Source organism: Phyllostomus discolor, chromosome 1 (genome assembly GCF_004126475.2).
Source record: "Phyllostomus discolor isolate MPI-MPIP mPhyDis1 chromosome 1, mPhyDis1.pri.v3, whole genome shotgun sequence".
Classification (NCBI taxonomy): Eukaryota; Metazoa; Chordata; class Mammalia; order Chiroptera; family Phyllostomidae; genus Phyllostomus; species Phyllostomus discolor.
The window spans coordinates 105611236-105627856 of record NC_040903.2 but is presented as its reverse complement, the minus strand read 5'-3'; the positions used below and the strand labels follow the sequence as shown (position 1 = coordinate 105627856).

Genomic DNA, 16621 nt, shown 5'->3' with positions numbered 1-16621 from the left:
TGATCACCAGTGTTTTGAACTGTGCATCTGATAGGTTAGCTATCTCTTGGTCGCTCAAAAGTATGAGTCCTGGGGCACTGATTTGTGCTTCTGTTTGAGCCATCTCTCTTTCTTTGGTTGTTTTTTTTTTTTTTTTTTTTTTTTTTTTGCCTGGTTGCTCCTGTTACGGTGAGGGGCGGAGCCTTAGGTGTTCACCAGGGCTGGGCACCCCAATCGCTAGATTGTGACATTGTATGTGAGGGCTGGGTTGAGAAGGAACAATGGCAGTAGCTATATTCCCTGTGGGACCTCAGTCCCTTCCCTAGGATCCTGGGTTGTGCTCTCTGCCCTGCTCCACAATCACTGCCTCGCTGGGTCTGCCAGCTGCTGCCTCGTACTCAAGGTCCATCTGCTGCGATCTTGCACACCCCAGATGCTTTATGTATCCCCAGTTGCTTTATGTGCCCAGCTCTCCCTGTTCTCCATGCCTGGCTGCTGCGTCTGGTTGCTTTTCTCCACCCCTCCTACCCGTCTGGATGAACGGGTCTATTTCAACTTCTTGGCTGTCCGACTTCCATTCAGATAATTTTCTGTCAGTTCTGGGTGTTATTCTGCCTCTAAATTGTTGTTGTTCCGATCTTCATTGTGTGTGGAGGTACGGTGCGTCCACCTATGCCTCCATCTTGCTGGAAGTCCCGAACTGGCAAACTTTCAAGGCATGGATCAACGCTCCAACCAACTGAGCCACACAGCCAGGGCTAATGCATAGTGATTTATAAATTACATGTATAAAGTGATATGCCAGTATACTTATATCAAAAATTAAAGAATGGGGTGAAAAATTATAAAAAGAAATTCTAATATTTTCTTGAAATCTCAGTTGTTGCGGCTGACCTGAAGGATGGCTCCACGACTCATTAGCATAGAAAAAAACCATCATCTGGCCTCCAGCTACCTCTCCAGCCCACCTGGAACAAACTCCCAGCTACCTCAGTACTCTCATTTCAAGGCTCCAGATTATTTTTTAATGCTTTATCTGCCAGTAAGATCCAAGGAGTGATTTTATGTCTCTGTTTTTGCATCCGCTTGCAGTGGCAAACTCCTGGGGACTCTTCAGCCCCAATATTATCTCCTCTGAAGTCTTCCCCAGCATCTCCCAATACAATCACCATCTTGTGACAGAAGTTGCAAGGACATAGGCAAAGGCTCTGACTGAAAAGCATGAATCAACATGACTCAAAGGTGTGGAGACTGCAAGGGAATATTGGTGCTGTGTCAAACAGACAAACAGCTAAGTGTGAAGTGAGACTGGCAAGTTAAAAACTAAAGTGACCCTTTCACTCATTCTCTTCATTGTTGTAAAGAGATTAAAAAATTAAATTTATTTCATACTCAAAGAAATAAATGTACAATAATTTGGAAGAGTTTTTGCCGGAATTGTTGAAATGAATTGTTTTTAAACTTTTAATTATGAAACATTTTAACACACTGGCAAACAAAAAAATAATATGTTAACAAATACGTATTTCACATCACTTGAATTAAGCAGATGTTAACATTTTGCCTAGTTTCAGATTTTTGTTTTCTGTAGAAGACACTGAAGTTACAGGTATAATTAAAGCCTTAAACCTCAGTTCCTTCCCCCGTCCCTTGTGCCCAGAGGCAGCTTCCTGTAGAAGGGGTTTTGTTAGCCACTCTTCTGGAAAATATTTGATGCACAGGGAGCCAAAGGTAAATTCCTGCCAGAGTGTAAAAAAGGTATAGTCAACAGGAGAAAGAAAATGAATTCTGAATAACAGTGTAAACCAATTTATTACTGTGTATGAGGTGATTGGTTTCTTCTGCCAGAGGTGGCTTTCAGCAGGAGAAGACATGAATTCCCATTTCAACTGACTATTTAGTGTGGCTATACTTGGCTCTGGTTTTGATTTCTTCTTTTGTAAAAGGATAAAATTCTGTCTTGCAAGACTTCTGGCCAAGATGAAGGCAAATGTAGACATACTGTGCCTCCTCCCACAACCAAGATAGGAAAAACATCAATTCATAAACAGAGTATCAACCAGAACTGACAGAAAAATGAACTGTATGGAAGTCGGACAACCAAGGAGTTAAAATAGACACATTCATCGAGACTGGTATGAGGGGTGGAGTCGGGCAACCGGGCATAGAGGGGTTGAGGCTTCAGGAGCGGTGGGACCAGGCGCGTAAGCCATCCTGGGTGTGCAAGACCACAGCAGGCGAACCCTGGGTGCAGGGTGGCAACCTGCAGACCCAGCAAGGCAGCGATTATGAAGCTTGGCACTGCGAGCAACCCAGGGTCCCAGTGCCAGGAAATAGAGCCTCATGGCACTGATTGAAAACACATGTGGGGGTCAAGGTTCCGGGAGAGATTCCCCGCCTCACAGGAGAATTCATTGAAGAGACCCATGGGGTCCTAGAATGTGCACAAGCCCACCCACATGGGAATTAGCAGCAGAAAGGCTCAGTTTGCTTGGAGGAGGTGGCAGAAGGGTCTGAAGTCCGGCAGAGAGTGGAGCAAGTGCCATTCTTCCCTCTCAGACCCTGCCCCCACATACAGAGTCACAACCCAGTGACTGGGTTGCTCCCTCCTGGTGAACACCTAAGGCTCCTCCCCTCATATGCAACAGGCGTGACCAGAAAAAAAAATATGGCCCAAACCAAAGAACAGATCAAAGTACCAGAAAAAATACAACTAAGCAACAAAGAGATAGCCAGCCTATCAGACTCACAGTTCAAAACACTGGTGACCAGGATGCTCACAGAATTGGTTGAATTTGGCCGCAAATTAGATGAAAAAATGAAGTCTACAGTAAGTGAAATAAAGGAAAATGTACAGGGAACCAATAGTGATAGGAAGGAAACTGGGACTCAAATCAGTGGAGGGGACCAGAAGGAAGAAACAAACAGCCAAACAGAAAAGAATGCAGAAACAAGAATTCAAAAAAAATGTGGAGAGGCTTAGGAATCTCCAGGATGTCTTTAAATGTTCCAGCATCTGAATCATAGGGGTACCAGAAGGGGAAGAGGAAGAGCAACAAGTGGAAAAGTTATGTAAATAAATAATAAAGGAGAACTTCCCCAACCTGGCAAAGGAAATAGACTTCCAGGAAGTCCAGGAAGCTCAGAGAGTCCCAAAGAAGTTGGACCCAAGGAGGAGCACATCAATGCACATCATCATTAAGTTACCCAAGTTTAAAATGAAGGAGAGAATCCTAGAAGCAGCAAGAGAAAAGGAGGCAGTTACCTACAAAGGAGTTCCCATCAGACTGTCAGCTGATTTCTCAAAAGAGACCTGCAGGCAAGAATGGGCTGGAAAGAAGTATCCCAAGTCATGAAAGGCAAGGACCTACATCCAAGATTGCTCTATCCAGCAAAGCTTTCATTTAGAATGGAAGGGGAGATAAAGTGCTTCTCAGATAAGGTCAAGTTAAAGGAGTTCATTGTCACCAAGCCGTTATTTTATGAAATGTTAAAGGGACTTATCTAAGAAAAGAAGATGAAAAAAAAACATGTATAGTAAAAGGATAGCAAACTCACAATTATTAACAAGCACACCTAAAACAAAACAAAAACAAACTAAGCAAACAACTGGAACAAGAACAGAACCACAGAAATGGTGATCACATGGAGGGTTAGCAACAGGGGAGTGGGAAGAGGAGAGAGGGGGAAAAGGTACAGAGAATAAGTAGCATAGATTGTAGGTAGAAAAGAAATTTATAGACAGGGGGAAGGCAAGAGTAGTATGGTAAATGTAGAAGCTAAAGAACTTACGACACATGGACGTGAACTAAAGGTGGGGAATGTGGGTGGGAGAGGGTGTGTGGTGTGGAGGGGAATGAAGGGGGGTGTAATGGGACAAGTGTAATAGCATAATCAATAAAATATATTTTAAATAATCCTGTCTTGCTGTTTTTGCAAGACTGAAACTAAGTCTTTAAAATGTACATATCACAAGGTAAATGCTTTAAAAGTAGTTTCAATTTTTAAAAAAGATTTCATTTATTTTTATACAGAGTGGACAGGAGGGAGAGAGAGGGAAAGACATATTGTTGCCTGTCTCATCCACCCCAAATACCAGGGACCGACCTGGTGGCCCAGGCATGTGCCCTGACCGGGAGTGGAACATGGTGGCCTTTCTCTTTGCAGACCAACACCCAACCAACTGAGCCATGCCAGTCAGGGCTAAAAGCAGTTTCAATTATTATTGCCAATTTAATTTTGTCCAGAATTCTAATTATTCTTTCCCGTTAGACTACAGTATTTCCTAACCCTTTAATGTTATTTTACACATAGGGGATATTTATGTACTACTTTAATGCAAACCAACCAAGCTATTTGGGACTGGCTTGATGTAACTACTTCAAGGGCTCCAGGTAGCCCAGGTCACCCTGTGGGCTGGGGATTGATGGATGCCTGTGCTCACCAGGCATGCCAGTTGGGAAGCTTTGCTTTAGAGGACCAGGCTAATAATATAATTTGGTGGACTAGCCAATGTTTGATGGTCCCTTGCATGGTTAGACACTACACCCAATCTGTGGAAATGCTGCCTCACAAACATGCCATTAGTTAAGAAAAGAACCTGATGAAAAGGGAGAGATGTGCCTCTCCTTTATTAGAGAAGCAATTCCAAGTACATATTCTCCTGATCAAACAGTATTATCTTCCTAGGACAGTCAAAAGAAAGTCCCAAAAGTAGAATTAGTTGTACCTAAGAAAGTATAAAATTTGGGTAGTACTTTACCGTTTACAAAGTGCTTTGAACATTTGTATCCTAATGCACTCTTATTACAGCCTTATGAGGGTGTTCAAAGATTGGGAGATGGATCTAGTATCATATGGCTGATAAAAGGCAATTGAGGCTTAAGTGCAGGTTTTTCCATTTTAATGTTTTTTTCTCAAGGTGATTGAGAGTATATCAGAATTGTGTTATGCAATACTGCTATATTATTTCCCTAATCATTAGTTGAGGAAATTAAAATTGTTACTAATTTCAGTTCTTAACAACTATGTGTTTTAAAGCCTCAATTAGAATATACAAAAGCCATACAGCTTAGATCTGTGTCTGAGATAAATTGAAGAAAGGATGCAGAAAGAGTAGTTTTGTGATTTTCATTATCTGACTTTAATGAATTTTTTCTTCACTCATTTCAAAACAATAATTTGGCTGGGACTGGAAAATGGAGAAATGCAGATTTTTATACTCTAAAATCTTGGAGGGTCAGGAATTCAGAGTGGATGAGCTGGGTGTTACAGGGTGCCTCATAAGACTGCAGTCAGAATGTTAGCCAAGAATGCACTCATCTGAAGACTTGACTGAGGCTTAAGGGTCTTCTTTCAAAAAGGCTCACTCACACTTCCTCTGGCTGGAGGCCTCCATTTCTTGCCAAGTGCACCTTTCATAGGGCTGTGTATGACATGGCAGATAACTTCCCCTGGGACAAAAACCATTCAATAGAGTAAGGAGGAAGCCCCAGGGCCATTTATGATCCAGTCTAATTGCCCACTATCACTCCCTTTTTTTTATATCCCTTAGAAGCAAATCACTAACCCCAGCCCACACTCAAGGGGAGGGGAATTAGGCTCTACCCCTTGGAAGGAAGAGTGCCAAAGAATGTGTGGACATGGTTTAAAATTGCTAAGGAGGAGGGCAGGGGGGAAGGCTACAGGAAAGGAAAAGACACATACCGAATTTGACCCAATTCTTTTAGATATAGGCAGTAAAGACAAAATGTGGTAGACTATTTAAAAATTGCACGCATTTGAAATGGAACAATAGAATCAAAGAAATTTGAAAAGTGAAATCAGATTAAGTAAATTAAACTTTAACTGGACTTAATGCTTATATAAAGGAGTTAAATAATAAATGGGTTTATGTCTACTGTAACATTACTGTAATATTTTCATGTTAATGGAATTTTAATATGCTTGCTATAGATTTCCAACTGATACCATACAGCACTTAAAATAGGTCAGGGCTATTCATCATCTGGACCCCAGAAGAAGAAAGATTTGGATTCCAGGACCAAGTACTAAGCTGTGTTCCAAATGTTTTCACCAGAGTGACTTTGAGTCACAGGGCATAAGAAGAAAGCTGAAAAAAGGAACAGTGCCTTCTGTTTCTCTATGCAAGGCACTTAAATCTAGGTGTAAATAAAACTAAATTTTACAGAGCATTTAAAAGCCAAGATAGCTTACATTATAGCAAGAATCTGTAGAAATTTAAAATCCCTACATCTTAAAATAAATCCAACAACAGATTTTAAATGCTTAGAAAATTAGTTTTGCTTTGTTTATTTGTAAATGTAGAATGTAATATACGTGATTCTGCTTTGAAGCTCTTTAAAAAGTAAGGTGTATAAATGCAAATCATATAAAGGTTACTAAGCTGATCACAAAAATCAATTGGTGGACATAAAAAAGCCTTGACTTAGAATTCAGGCTTTTATGTACTTTTATGTATGAGACAGTTTTCACAATAGTTTGAAATTATCTGTCCTGTTTTGGGCTCCTCCCAATAATGTTATTGATCTTGATCAAAGATGTACCTATTAGCATTGATACAGAGACAGGTGTACAGAAATAGGAGACTTTCCATAAGTCAGTCACCAGTTGGTGTTAACATTCTAATGGGTGTTTTCTGTATACTTTTTATTTTACCTTTTGACCCTGTAGTCACACCCTTGTACATGGCTCAGTCACTGTCTGCAATAGTCATCTAGCTGTTCTATCCTGCCACTACCCTTAACTTCCTCCTGTTCAATGGAGTCTACTTCTTATGTATTGTTTTTTTCTTTTTTTAATATTCATTTTGTTGTTCAAGTACAGTTTCCTGCCTTTTGCTCCCACCCCAGCCCATCCCCCCCAGCCCTCCTTTTTGTGTATTGTTTTTTCTTATTTCCTATTCAAAAGAATATAGTTGATGTTGGGAATCCAAACTCCTAAGTTCCAAGAGCTTCCTATTTAACCAACTTGTGCATTTTAACAGCTTTGAACTATCTTTTTGAATACATACACTTATCCACTGTATATTATTAAATTGACTCTCTTTCATGCTTTTGTGTAAAATCAATAGTACTTACTATTTATTGAGACATATAGTGGTTCGGGCATTGTACTAGCAGACTTACAAAAATTATCTTGTATTCTCAAACAACTTTTGTAACCTCAAAACGAATGAGGAGATGAGGAGTTGTAGAGGTTAAGTGACAGCTAACAAGTGAGGGAGCTGGAATTTGCACCCTGGTTAAACTTCATTGCAAAGCTCAGGCTCTGTCCACTGTGCCCTCCTTTTTTCACAAGTAACTGTCCTCTCCTCTCCGTGAAGCCATCCTGCTCCTTCAAGGAACTGCTCAAAGCATATCTTGAAGACTTTCAAATTTGCCACCTTTCTCTAGTTATTTTGATCATTTCAGAAATTTTCAGCATCGTGCTAGTATTTCTGTATAGATGCAAACAAACAAACAAACAAACAAACAAACCCCACCCAACCCTGTTTGCTTTTCCTACAGAGATTATGACCTTTCTTTCATAACTACAGAGCAACCAGGTAAGTGCTTTGCATTAGTGGTATTTTTGTAGATAATCTTTTGTGTGATAATTTCTAAAATAACCTTATTTTTTTTTATTTCTGTCAAAGGTTCTCCAAGGTGTACATCTTAAAGGTAAAGCAAGACAGAAAACCTAAAATTGCCACTTCCTGGTGATTTTGAAAAGGTTGCTACTGAGGATCATAACTACAGTTTAAAGAGAGACCTTTACCAATAGGTTCAGAGAAACAGGCTGAAGTTCAAGAGATGCTACCAATAGCCAATACAAGACTTGTTCCTGTCAAAGACTACAGGACGTTGAAGACGAGAAAGGGCTTATGACTAGCTAATGCACCAGTAGAAGAGAAACTACTCTCTGAAGAAACAGTGATGCTACAAGCACTATTTTCAGGTATGTCCCCCAATGACCTGTTATATTTATAAAACAGGTCTTATTTTTCTGAAATATCATTAAGTTGTTTACTATTGCCTATGAAAACACTGGCTGAAAACCACTGGTTTTTCACTGCCTGAGACGTGAAAAGTCTTAGTAGCATAAAAGAGAAGAATGAAAAGTAGTTGCCAAAATCCTTTTATGGCTTTCTAATTTTAAAAGTAATATGTTTATTACAGGAAAAGCAAAGAAATATGTAAATGCAAAAAATAACAGATAATCCTACCACTTGGAGTTGAGATCATATGGTTTATACCATATACTGTACCTTTCTCATCTTATAATGCACTTACCCATGTTATTCCAAATCTTTATACACAGTTTTATCTGCTAAATAATTTATCACTGAAGTCTTTTTCTTTCTTTAAAGAGAGGGAAAGAAACGTCAATGTGCGGTTACCTCTACATGCCCCTCACTGGGGACCTGGCCCGAAACCCAGGCATGTGCTCTGACTGGGAATCGAACCAGTGACCCTTTGGTTTGCAGCCTGTGCTCAATCCACTGAGCTACACCAGCCAGGGCTCACTAAAGTCTTTTTAATATGGAATTGAACTACTTGATATGTGGAATCACTTTGAGCTTGAAAATAGTTTGAATCTCCAAATTATTTTCTAAAATATTTCATAGAGTAAATATGTCCATCCATTGAAAAACTAACTTGTCCTCTTTGTGAATCAGGATGTTTTAAGAGAGGCAAAATAAGAACTGGCAACTTATTTGTTGATGAAAAAAGCAGAGATTGAGGTTTTACATTCTGGTAAATAACAAGCATAACCTGTCAGTAGAAGAAGAATATGTATCGTTAAAGAAGTAGAATATATTGTGTTTTTCCAAGAGGGGAAGGGAGGTAATAAATATATGTCCTCACATGGAACAGAGTTTTGGGTATATTTGGTTTATTTGTTTTCCCTCTGAATGGTAGGCAAGATTGTCTCTTCCATCTGAATAGTGCCCTATCCCCAAAAATGTTTCTTATTTCTAATCTTTACTTTCAGATAAATATAACAAGGGAACAAAATGAAACAATAAATGTCCTCATAATTAAGAGACTCAACTTTATCCAGTTATTATTTCCTGTTCCTATAAAAATCCCACTCAGGCAGTCAGTGAATAGTTAAACATAGTATTTCAAGTTGAAACTTTTTTCTTTCTTCTTGCTAGTGAAATAATTCAAGAGGAACAGGATAAATTCATCAACAGGCTCAAGGATAGAATATTCATCTCTGTACAAACTCAGTTAAAATGTGATTGTACAGTGAAACCTCAGTTCTTGAACAATTGGTTTTTGACCAAGTTGTTCATGGAAAAAAATGTCTCAGCTGTCTAATAAAACTTTGGGTCTCGATTCTCTCCCTAACAACCATTTCCATGTTGATACTTACATGATCAGTCACACATCTCTCCAGTGACAAAAAAAGGACATTCGGTTTTTGAACAAATTACTTCTGGAACAGCCTTCTGGAACAAATTAAGTTTGAGAACTGAGTTTTCACTGTATTTGAATTTTGGTGCCCAGTGCCTTTTGTATAGAAGTTCTATGCTCTATACCTGAAAGTGTCACTGTACACATTTTTCATCACAAGGAACAAATAAATTTAACAGATTTTAAGTGGGAATTATATCACTGGAAAGAAATATCTGAGTACTACGCAGAAATGAAGCGATTTGCGTGTACACTCTACTTGTAACTGTGCAAACCAGGGCTCAGCCATTGGCACCTTCACTCTCCATGACTCAACAGTTAGTGTTGAAGAAAACAGGTTTTTTAGCCCTGGCTGGCATAGCTCAGTGGATTGAGCGCAGGCTGAGAACCAAAGTGTCCCAGGTTCAATTCCCAGCCAGGGTACATAAAAAACAGGTTTTTTGTTTTTTTTTTAAAGATTTTATTTATTTATTTTTAGAGGGGGAAGGGAGGGAGGGAGGGCAAGAGAGAGATAGAGAGAGAGAGAGAGAGACATCAATGTGCAGTTGCTGGGGGTTATGGCCTGCAACCCAGGAATGTACCCTGGCTGGGAATTGAACCTGGGACACTTTGGTTCTCAGCCCGCGCTCAATCCACTGAGCTACGCCAGCCAGGGGAAAACAGGTTTTTATTACAGGGTTCCACTCCTGCTCAGAGCTCTCCTCTCCCATGAGACCTAGAACCTCCCTTGCTCCCCAAAAGGCTGCAAGCCAAAACCAACCCAGAAGTAACCCGTGTCCTTATCTGTCCATCAGCCAGTCTCTCAAAAAGATCTCTATCCTTTCAGGAATGTGCGCTTGTGGGTTTCAGAGCCCCCATCCTCTCAAAGCAGCTCTCCTTCAGGATCTGGGGTGTGCTGTTCTCGGCCTCCATGTAGCAGTCCCAGAACAGTGTGCCCTGTTGTGCTGTCCCAGAGGGTGGAGCCCAGGGAGGCACATGTCCCTTTGTGGGACCCTGCCTCCAGGAGTGGGCTCCCCACCTCTGTGGGTTCTAAGCCCCTGGTGGGCCCTGCATAGCCTAGTCCCATGAGTGCTCTCGTCTGTGTAGGGAGTAGGGCCACAGGCCCAGAACATCCAAATGCCAAAAACTGAGAGAAAGAGCCACCGAGTTTGCACCAAACTCTGAAGTCCCATACCAAGAGAGTGACTCCTCCATACATCCTTCAGAGAAATAAGAGTTCTGCAACTCAGCATTCCCTGTCACAATTCAGCTGCAAGCACCTCTCATGTGTCTGTGCTTGGCCTGGCAGATCCCTGCAGCTCCATCAGCTCTGCTGCTGTCTTCTCCAGGCAGGCAGGCCTTGTGGCTGACTTCTCTGCAGACCTCCTCTGACCTCGTGGCTCCCTGCTGACCTATGGCCCACCCTAATTTAAATGCTTGGCTCAGAACTTCCTATGGGACCTCATATCTGGCTCTTCCTATGGTGCAGTAGTGAGGCAGGAGACAGCATAGGAAGAACTCTGAGACTGCAATACTGTTACTGGCCAGCGTCTAGCATCCTGGTTGCCTGGAAACACCTTTTACCAATTAAGTAGATGAAATAGTAAACTGAGGCAGGGAGGAAGAAGTTGACATGTCTCATATGCTAACTCAGCAGTCCTGAGCCTGGTATGATAATATTGCCAGGTGTTCTAACATCACAAGAAACACTATGTTAGCAAGAAAGAAGGGAAGTCCTTGAAATTCTATGTAGCATTTCCACTATCTGGGAAAGAAGGCCTTGAATGTGTGCTTTCATCCCAGGGCCTGGAATGCGGGAGAGGGTCCATGTGCCCAAAGAAGGAGCCCATAAAACTACTTTGGTTAATTGTCTACCTCTGGTCACTATCTGTTTTATGAGGGAGTCCCTGATGCTTACAGAAAGAGCCCATAAGTAACTTTGGAAAGTGCCCCAATTTTAATTAACTGCCTCCTGTCACGTGTATGTTTTACAACAAGATGAACAAATGGAGTCTGGAGCAAGATAAGGATTCGTGCTAACAGACCCCCACACATATCTAAGTTTGGGTAGTCATGTTCCCCCAGGAAAGCTGGCACCACATTTAACTGTTAATCAATATGTAATTTTTTTCTCCTATCCCACCAACTATATAAGCCCTCAGAACAAAGGACTCTGGCTCTCGTTCTCTAGCGGGCTTGGGGAGTTCTTGACACTCTTGGATCTCGGGCCACTGGGCCTCTAGTCACCTGGGGGCTTGCCACCAAGGTCTTCAGCTGCTCTTACTTTTGTCGCCCTGCTTTGCCCTGAAACTTTGCCTTTCACTCACCACTCTACTCAGTCCTGTTCTCTTCTATGGGAACGGGTCACTAACAAACTGATTACACGCTAATAGATTTGCCGATCTGTAATTCTTTTCATGTGTCAGCAAGAAGAACCAGGTCTCTCCCATCAACAGTAGTGTCTGCCATTTTTGTCAGTTCTGCAGTGTCTTTGATGCACTTTCAGCTGCCATCTTTAGTCAGGGCAAGAGTTCCCAGTGACACACAGGCATTGGGATAGGCATCTGCCCCCCTGGCTATGTCAGGAGCCACTGCATGTTCTCACAGTTACGTACACAATTCACCCTGGGCAGCCTCCTTCCTGCCATCAGGAAGGCAGGGCTATTGATTTTGCCTTTCTTTTGCAATGTGTCTTAAACGCTGTACCTTTTGCTGGTCCCTGTCCCCAGTCCTTGTAACTGGGTACAGTCCGGGGGTGGGGGGTGGGGGGCAGGGCTGAAGAGGGATTTGTAATGGGGTCCAGAACTTAGGGTGTCTTGGGAATATTAAAAATATAGGATGTCCTCACACTATAGTCTGAACTGGGGGATGGGACTCATGGAGCAGAGCCCTTGAGAGTTGTTTTGCATAGCAACAGTTTTGCATATAACCTCAGGAATGGTCATTTAACATATCTATAACTTTTGACTGGTTTCATGGATATGTTAAACAGCTGTTAAGCAGCTGTGGCCTTGCTTTGAGCCAGGGAGGTGGGAGTGACTTCCAAGCAGTATCTAACTGGGAGGCACCTCCCCCTGGTTACAGTACCTGCATGAGAGCTTGGACATGTGGAGATGACTTGCTTCAAGCCACGGGCCACGCCTGCCTGGACTCACTATGGCAGCTCAGAAAAGCTAGAAAAATACAGGAATGCTGGCAGGTATAGGCAATGTGGGAGGTGTCAGAAATGGGGCTGCAGAGGAAGATTGCACTGGGGTTTAAACCCAGGCATGGCAGCCATGATGGGAATCACCACGTGGCTTTAGCAGAGGAGAACCACACAGTTTTGGGGCTACCTTTGCCACTCAGCTTAGGAAGCCACAAAGCAAGATGTAGCAGCGATGCAGAGCTCTCTCTTAGCAGTTCAGAAGAATGCAGGAGAGACATTGCAGGAAGGAAAGGGGTGAAAGGACTCTTGCTGGTGGGCCATGAGAAGGTGCCATGTGGGTTTGGATTGAGAACTAGAGATCACAGTTACACAGCTGATGGTGCTGGGAACTGAGGGAGGCCTGTCAGCCAAAGTGCGGATTACTGGGAAGGACTGGGGGCTACCTGAGCCACAGACCTCTATTTCTTTTCCTGAGATACAGTACCCTGGACCAGGCAAAGAGGGGAAGGAAGGACTGTGTGTGTTTGTGGGTGTAATAAGGGACTTTGGGATTTTAATGAAGATATTAAGTCATTATTTTTAAGTCTGTATAACTTTTGAATAAATAATCCCTTTCCTTTTCACCAAACTCTGGTATTAAGAGCTATAATTCCCTGCAGTGGGCAAGGCAGACCCAGTCAGACAGGGGGACCCCGGGAGAAGGGGGGTGGTCCATTCTGTAATAGTATATCATGCCCCCACCACAGTGTGGTCAGTAACATCCAGACTGAAGGCAGGATAACTGGGGTGTTCCTCTATTGTCAGGGGACACATGCTCTGTACCCTGTTACACACTTTGCAATAGCAAAGTCTATAATTATATAAGAAAGATTCTTAAACTGCCTCATTCTTCCATTCTGAGAATGTAAGTGAATTACTGTTTAGATGTAATCTTTTGCTCTTTTATTGCATTTTAGACATTAAGGCAAAAACCAGTATCTTTATTATAATGTTATAAATTTAATACTCAATTTTTACTGTTTTAACACTGGTTTTACAGACTCCTTTTAATTTTTATTTTCATTATTTTCTTGGCTTAAACAACAGAAATTTACTATCTCACAGTTACAGAGTCCCAAATCAAGGTGTCTGCAGGGTCAGTTCCTCCCAAGGGCTGTGAGGGAAGGGCCTGTGCCATGCCTCTCTCCTTGGCTTGTAAGATGGTGGTCTTTTCTGGTGATTTTTCACCTCCTCTTCCATTGGGCATGTGTGTTTCTTTGTCTAGATTCCTCTTTTAAGAGTCATGTTGGATTAGAATTCACCCTAGCGACGTCATTTTAGCTTTGTTACCTCTGTAACGACCCTGTCTCCAAATTAGGTCACGTTCTGAGGTACTGGGGATAAGGATCATGATATGACTTTTTTGAGGGACACAATTCAACCTATACCAGTCGCTTTCCTTCAGCTACATGCAGACTAAAGGCCAACTCCTTCCTGGGGCTAACTGACCTTCCTGTGATGTGGCTCCTGCTGGGCTCTACAGCTTATCTCTTCCCTCCCTGCATCCCCTCTTGCTTTCCATGCTCCAGTTGTAAGACATTTCTTACCTCTTGTTTTAGGAACTTACTTTTTCATCTGCCTGAAATGCCCATTCTCCCTATGTTAGTTCTGGTGATTAGTCCTCACCTTTCAGACTCAGATTAGCTATCATATCCTTTCAGAAGCCTGGCTTCCATTCTTCTACCAATTGTGGATTAGGCACCTCTTGTGCACATACAGTATTGAACCAAATCCTAGTACTTCCACACCGTCTTCCCCACTGTACTGTGAACTGCCCAAATATGGGGCCCATGTCTGGTTCTTTGTCATACCCACACACACTAACCCCTGAGTGCTGCCTGGAACACAATGGCCCCTTGTTTCTTTGATAGAAATGCCTAGATGGCAATGTAGGATTTTGAATAGCTATAAGAAAGAAATGCAGTAGATCTCAAGTTGCTGTCTAAAAAGCAGTAGAGACCAGCTAGGAATGGCGGGAGTCATCTCTCCTGGAAGGTGCCTCTTGGTTTCTCATGGCTTCAACTTGGAAGCAGTTGCACAGGGGCTCTGAGCTAGGGAAACTCTTAGAGATCATGTAGGCCAAGCCCCTCACTGTAAAGAAGGGCAAATTGAGGCTTGGTGGGAGGAAGGGACTTAATTATCATGACATTGTGTTTCTCTTTTGGGGAAAACATCTGTTTTTTAAAAAAATTCAGATGTAACTGATATATAACATGATATTAGTTTCAAATATACAACCTTTTTTCAATATTTGAATATATTATAAAATGATCACCACAACAAGTATAGTTAACACCCATCACACACATAGTTTCCTTTTTCTTGTGCTGAGGACTTTCAAGATCTAGCCCCTTAGCAACTTTCAAATATACAATACAGTCACCATACTGTACATTATATCCCCTATTAAAAAAATGAATGAGAATTTTTTCATATACACTATTGAGGTAATACTACTACTAAACTATTTAGAAATGAGAGAAAAGGAAGAAAAATCATTAATTGTTCCTGTAAGTTATTTGTAAATTATTATTATTAACATTCAGGGAATTTTTAAAAAGTTTATTTGATTTTTTTAGAGCAACAAAAGAAGGGGAGAGAGGGAGAGAAAGAGAGAGAGAGAGAGAGAGAGAGAGGGAGAGAACCTAGATTTAATCCTAAAGAGAGTGAGAGAGAAACATTGATTTATTGTTCCATTTATCTATGCATTCATTGGTTGATTCTTGTACATGCCCTGACGGGATTGAATCCACAACCTTGGTGTATAGGAACCACACCATAATCTGAGCTACCTGGCCAGGGCTAACAATGTTCAGAAAATTTTCTTCCAGGCTTTTTTCTGTGCTTAAACTTACTAGTTTTTTGTTTGTTGGTTTGTTTATTTGTTTGTTTACATAATTATGACCCTTATTTACTCTTTTAAGATTTTATTTATTTTTAGAGAGAGAGGAAGAGAAGGAGAAAGAGAGGGAGAGAAACATCTATGTGTGGTTGCCTCTCACATGCTCCACACAGGGGACCTGGCATGCAACCCAGGCATGTGCCCAGACTGGGAATTGAACCGGCGACCCTTCGGTTTGCAGGCCCACACTAAATCCATTGAGCTACACCAGCCAGGGCTAATTATGATCTTTAATAGCTGCATAATAGCAGCTAGTTGTACCCTATTGACAAGGGCATTCTCCAACTATTGAACATTTACATTGTTTCTAGTTTTTGGTTGTAATTCTTGTTTCCTATATTGAGATGAACATTTGTGTATAGGTTTATTCATTTTCTTCCATATTATTTTACCATTAAGGGAAGAGGTTAATACTCTCTTATAAATGTCAGTTTTCTTCTAAGAAGGAGACATTTTTATAGATGCTATGGTGATCATTCTTCCTCCTACACCTATTTAAAAATTTTTATTGATTGATTTTAGAGAGAGAAACATTGACTTGTTCTACTTATTTATGCATTCATTGGTTGATCCTTGTATGTGTCCTGATTAGGGATCAAACCTGCAACCTTGGTGTATAGGGACCACGCTCTAACCAACTGAGCTACCCAGCCAGGGTCCTTACTACACCTTTTTAAGTCAAGTTCTCTCTTCTGCACTGGTTTGGTTTATGTAGGAAATTCCACATGGCCTATCTTTTTTTTCCATGATGTTCTTCATTTCTTATAGATCTGCATCAACTCCTGGATGACTATCCTATAGTCATCCTATCCAGGATGACTAATTGTCTTCTCTGGCAATTCCAACTCACACTGATCTTTTTTCTCTTCATGTCATCCTGCATTTTATAACCTTTGCTCTGACATTGTCTATTTAAATTTACAATTTTAGTACTCAAAAAGTTGCTTATTTCTTTGGATACTTTGTCTGAAACTGAGGTACCTTGTTCAATGTGACAGCAATACATGTTTGTTATAAAACATTCAAACAACATGTGAGCATGTAAATACCAGGAAGTGAAAATATTCATAATACTTCTATTCTCCTAATTCTACAAGATAACCATGGTTAGCAGTTTGGTGTATATTCTCCCAGACTTTTAAAAAATCT

General features: G+C 41.2%; 2 long non-coding RNA genes across 2 annotated transcripts; both read left to right on the top strand.

Annotated features, from left to right (window-relative positions):
• Positions 1-683: 683 nt before the first annotated feature.
• LOC118500202 lies at positions 684-1953 on the top strand. Its single transcript, XR_004902762.1, has 2 exons — positions 684-972; positions 1072-1953. It is a non-coding gene; the product is annotated as an uncharacterized LOC118500202 (long non-coding RNA).
• A 4932-nt stretch (positions 1954-6885) lies between these two features.
• On the top strand, positions 6886-9584 carry LOC118500898. The gene is made up of 3 exons (XR_004903483.1): positions 6886-7546; positions 7637-7938; positions 9143-9584. It is a non-coding gene; the product is annotated as an uncharacterized LOC118500898 (long non-coding RNA).
• Positions 9585-16621: the final 7037 nt, after the last annotated feature.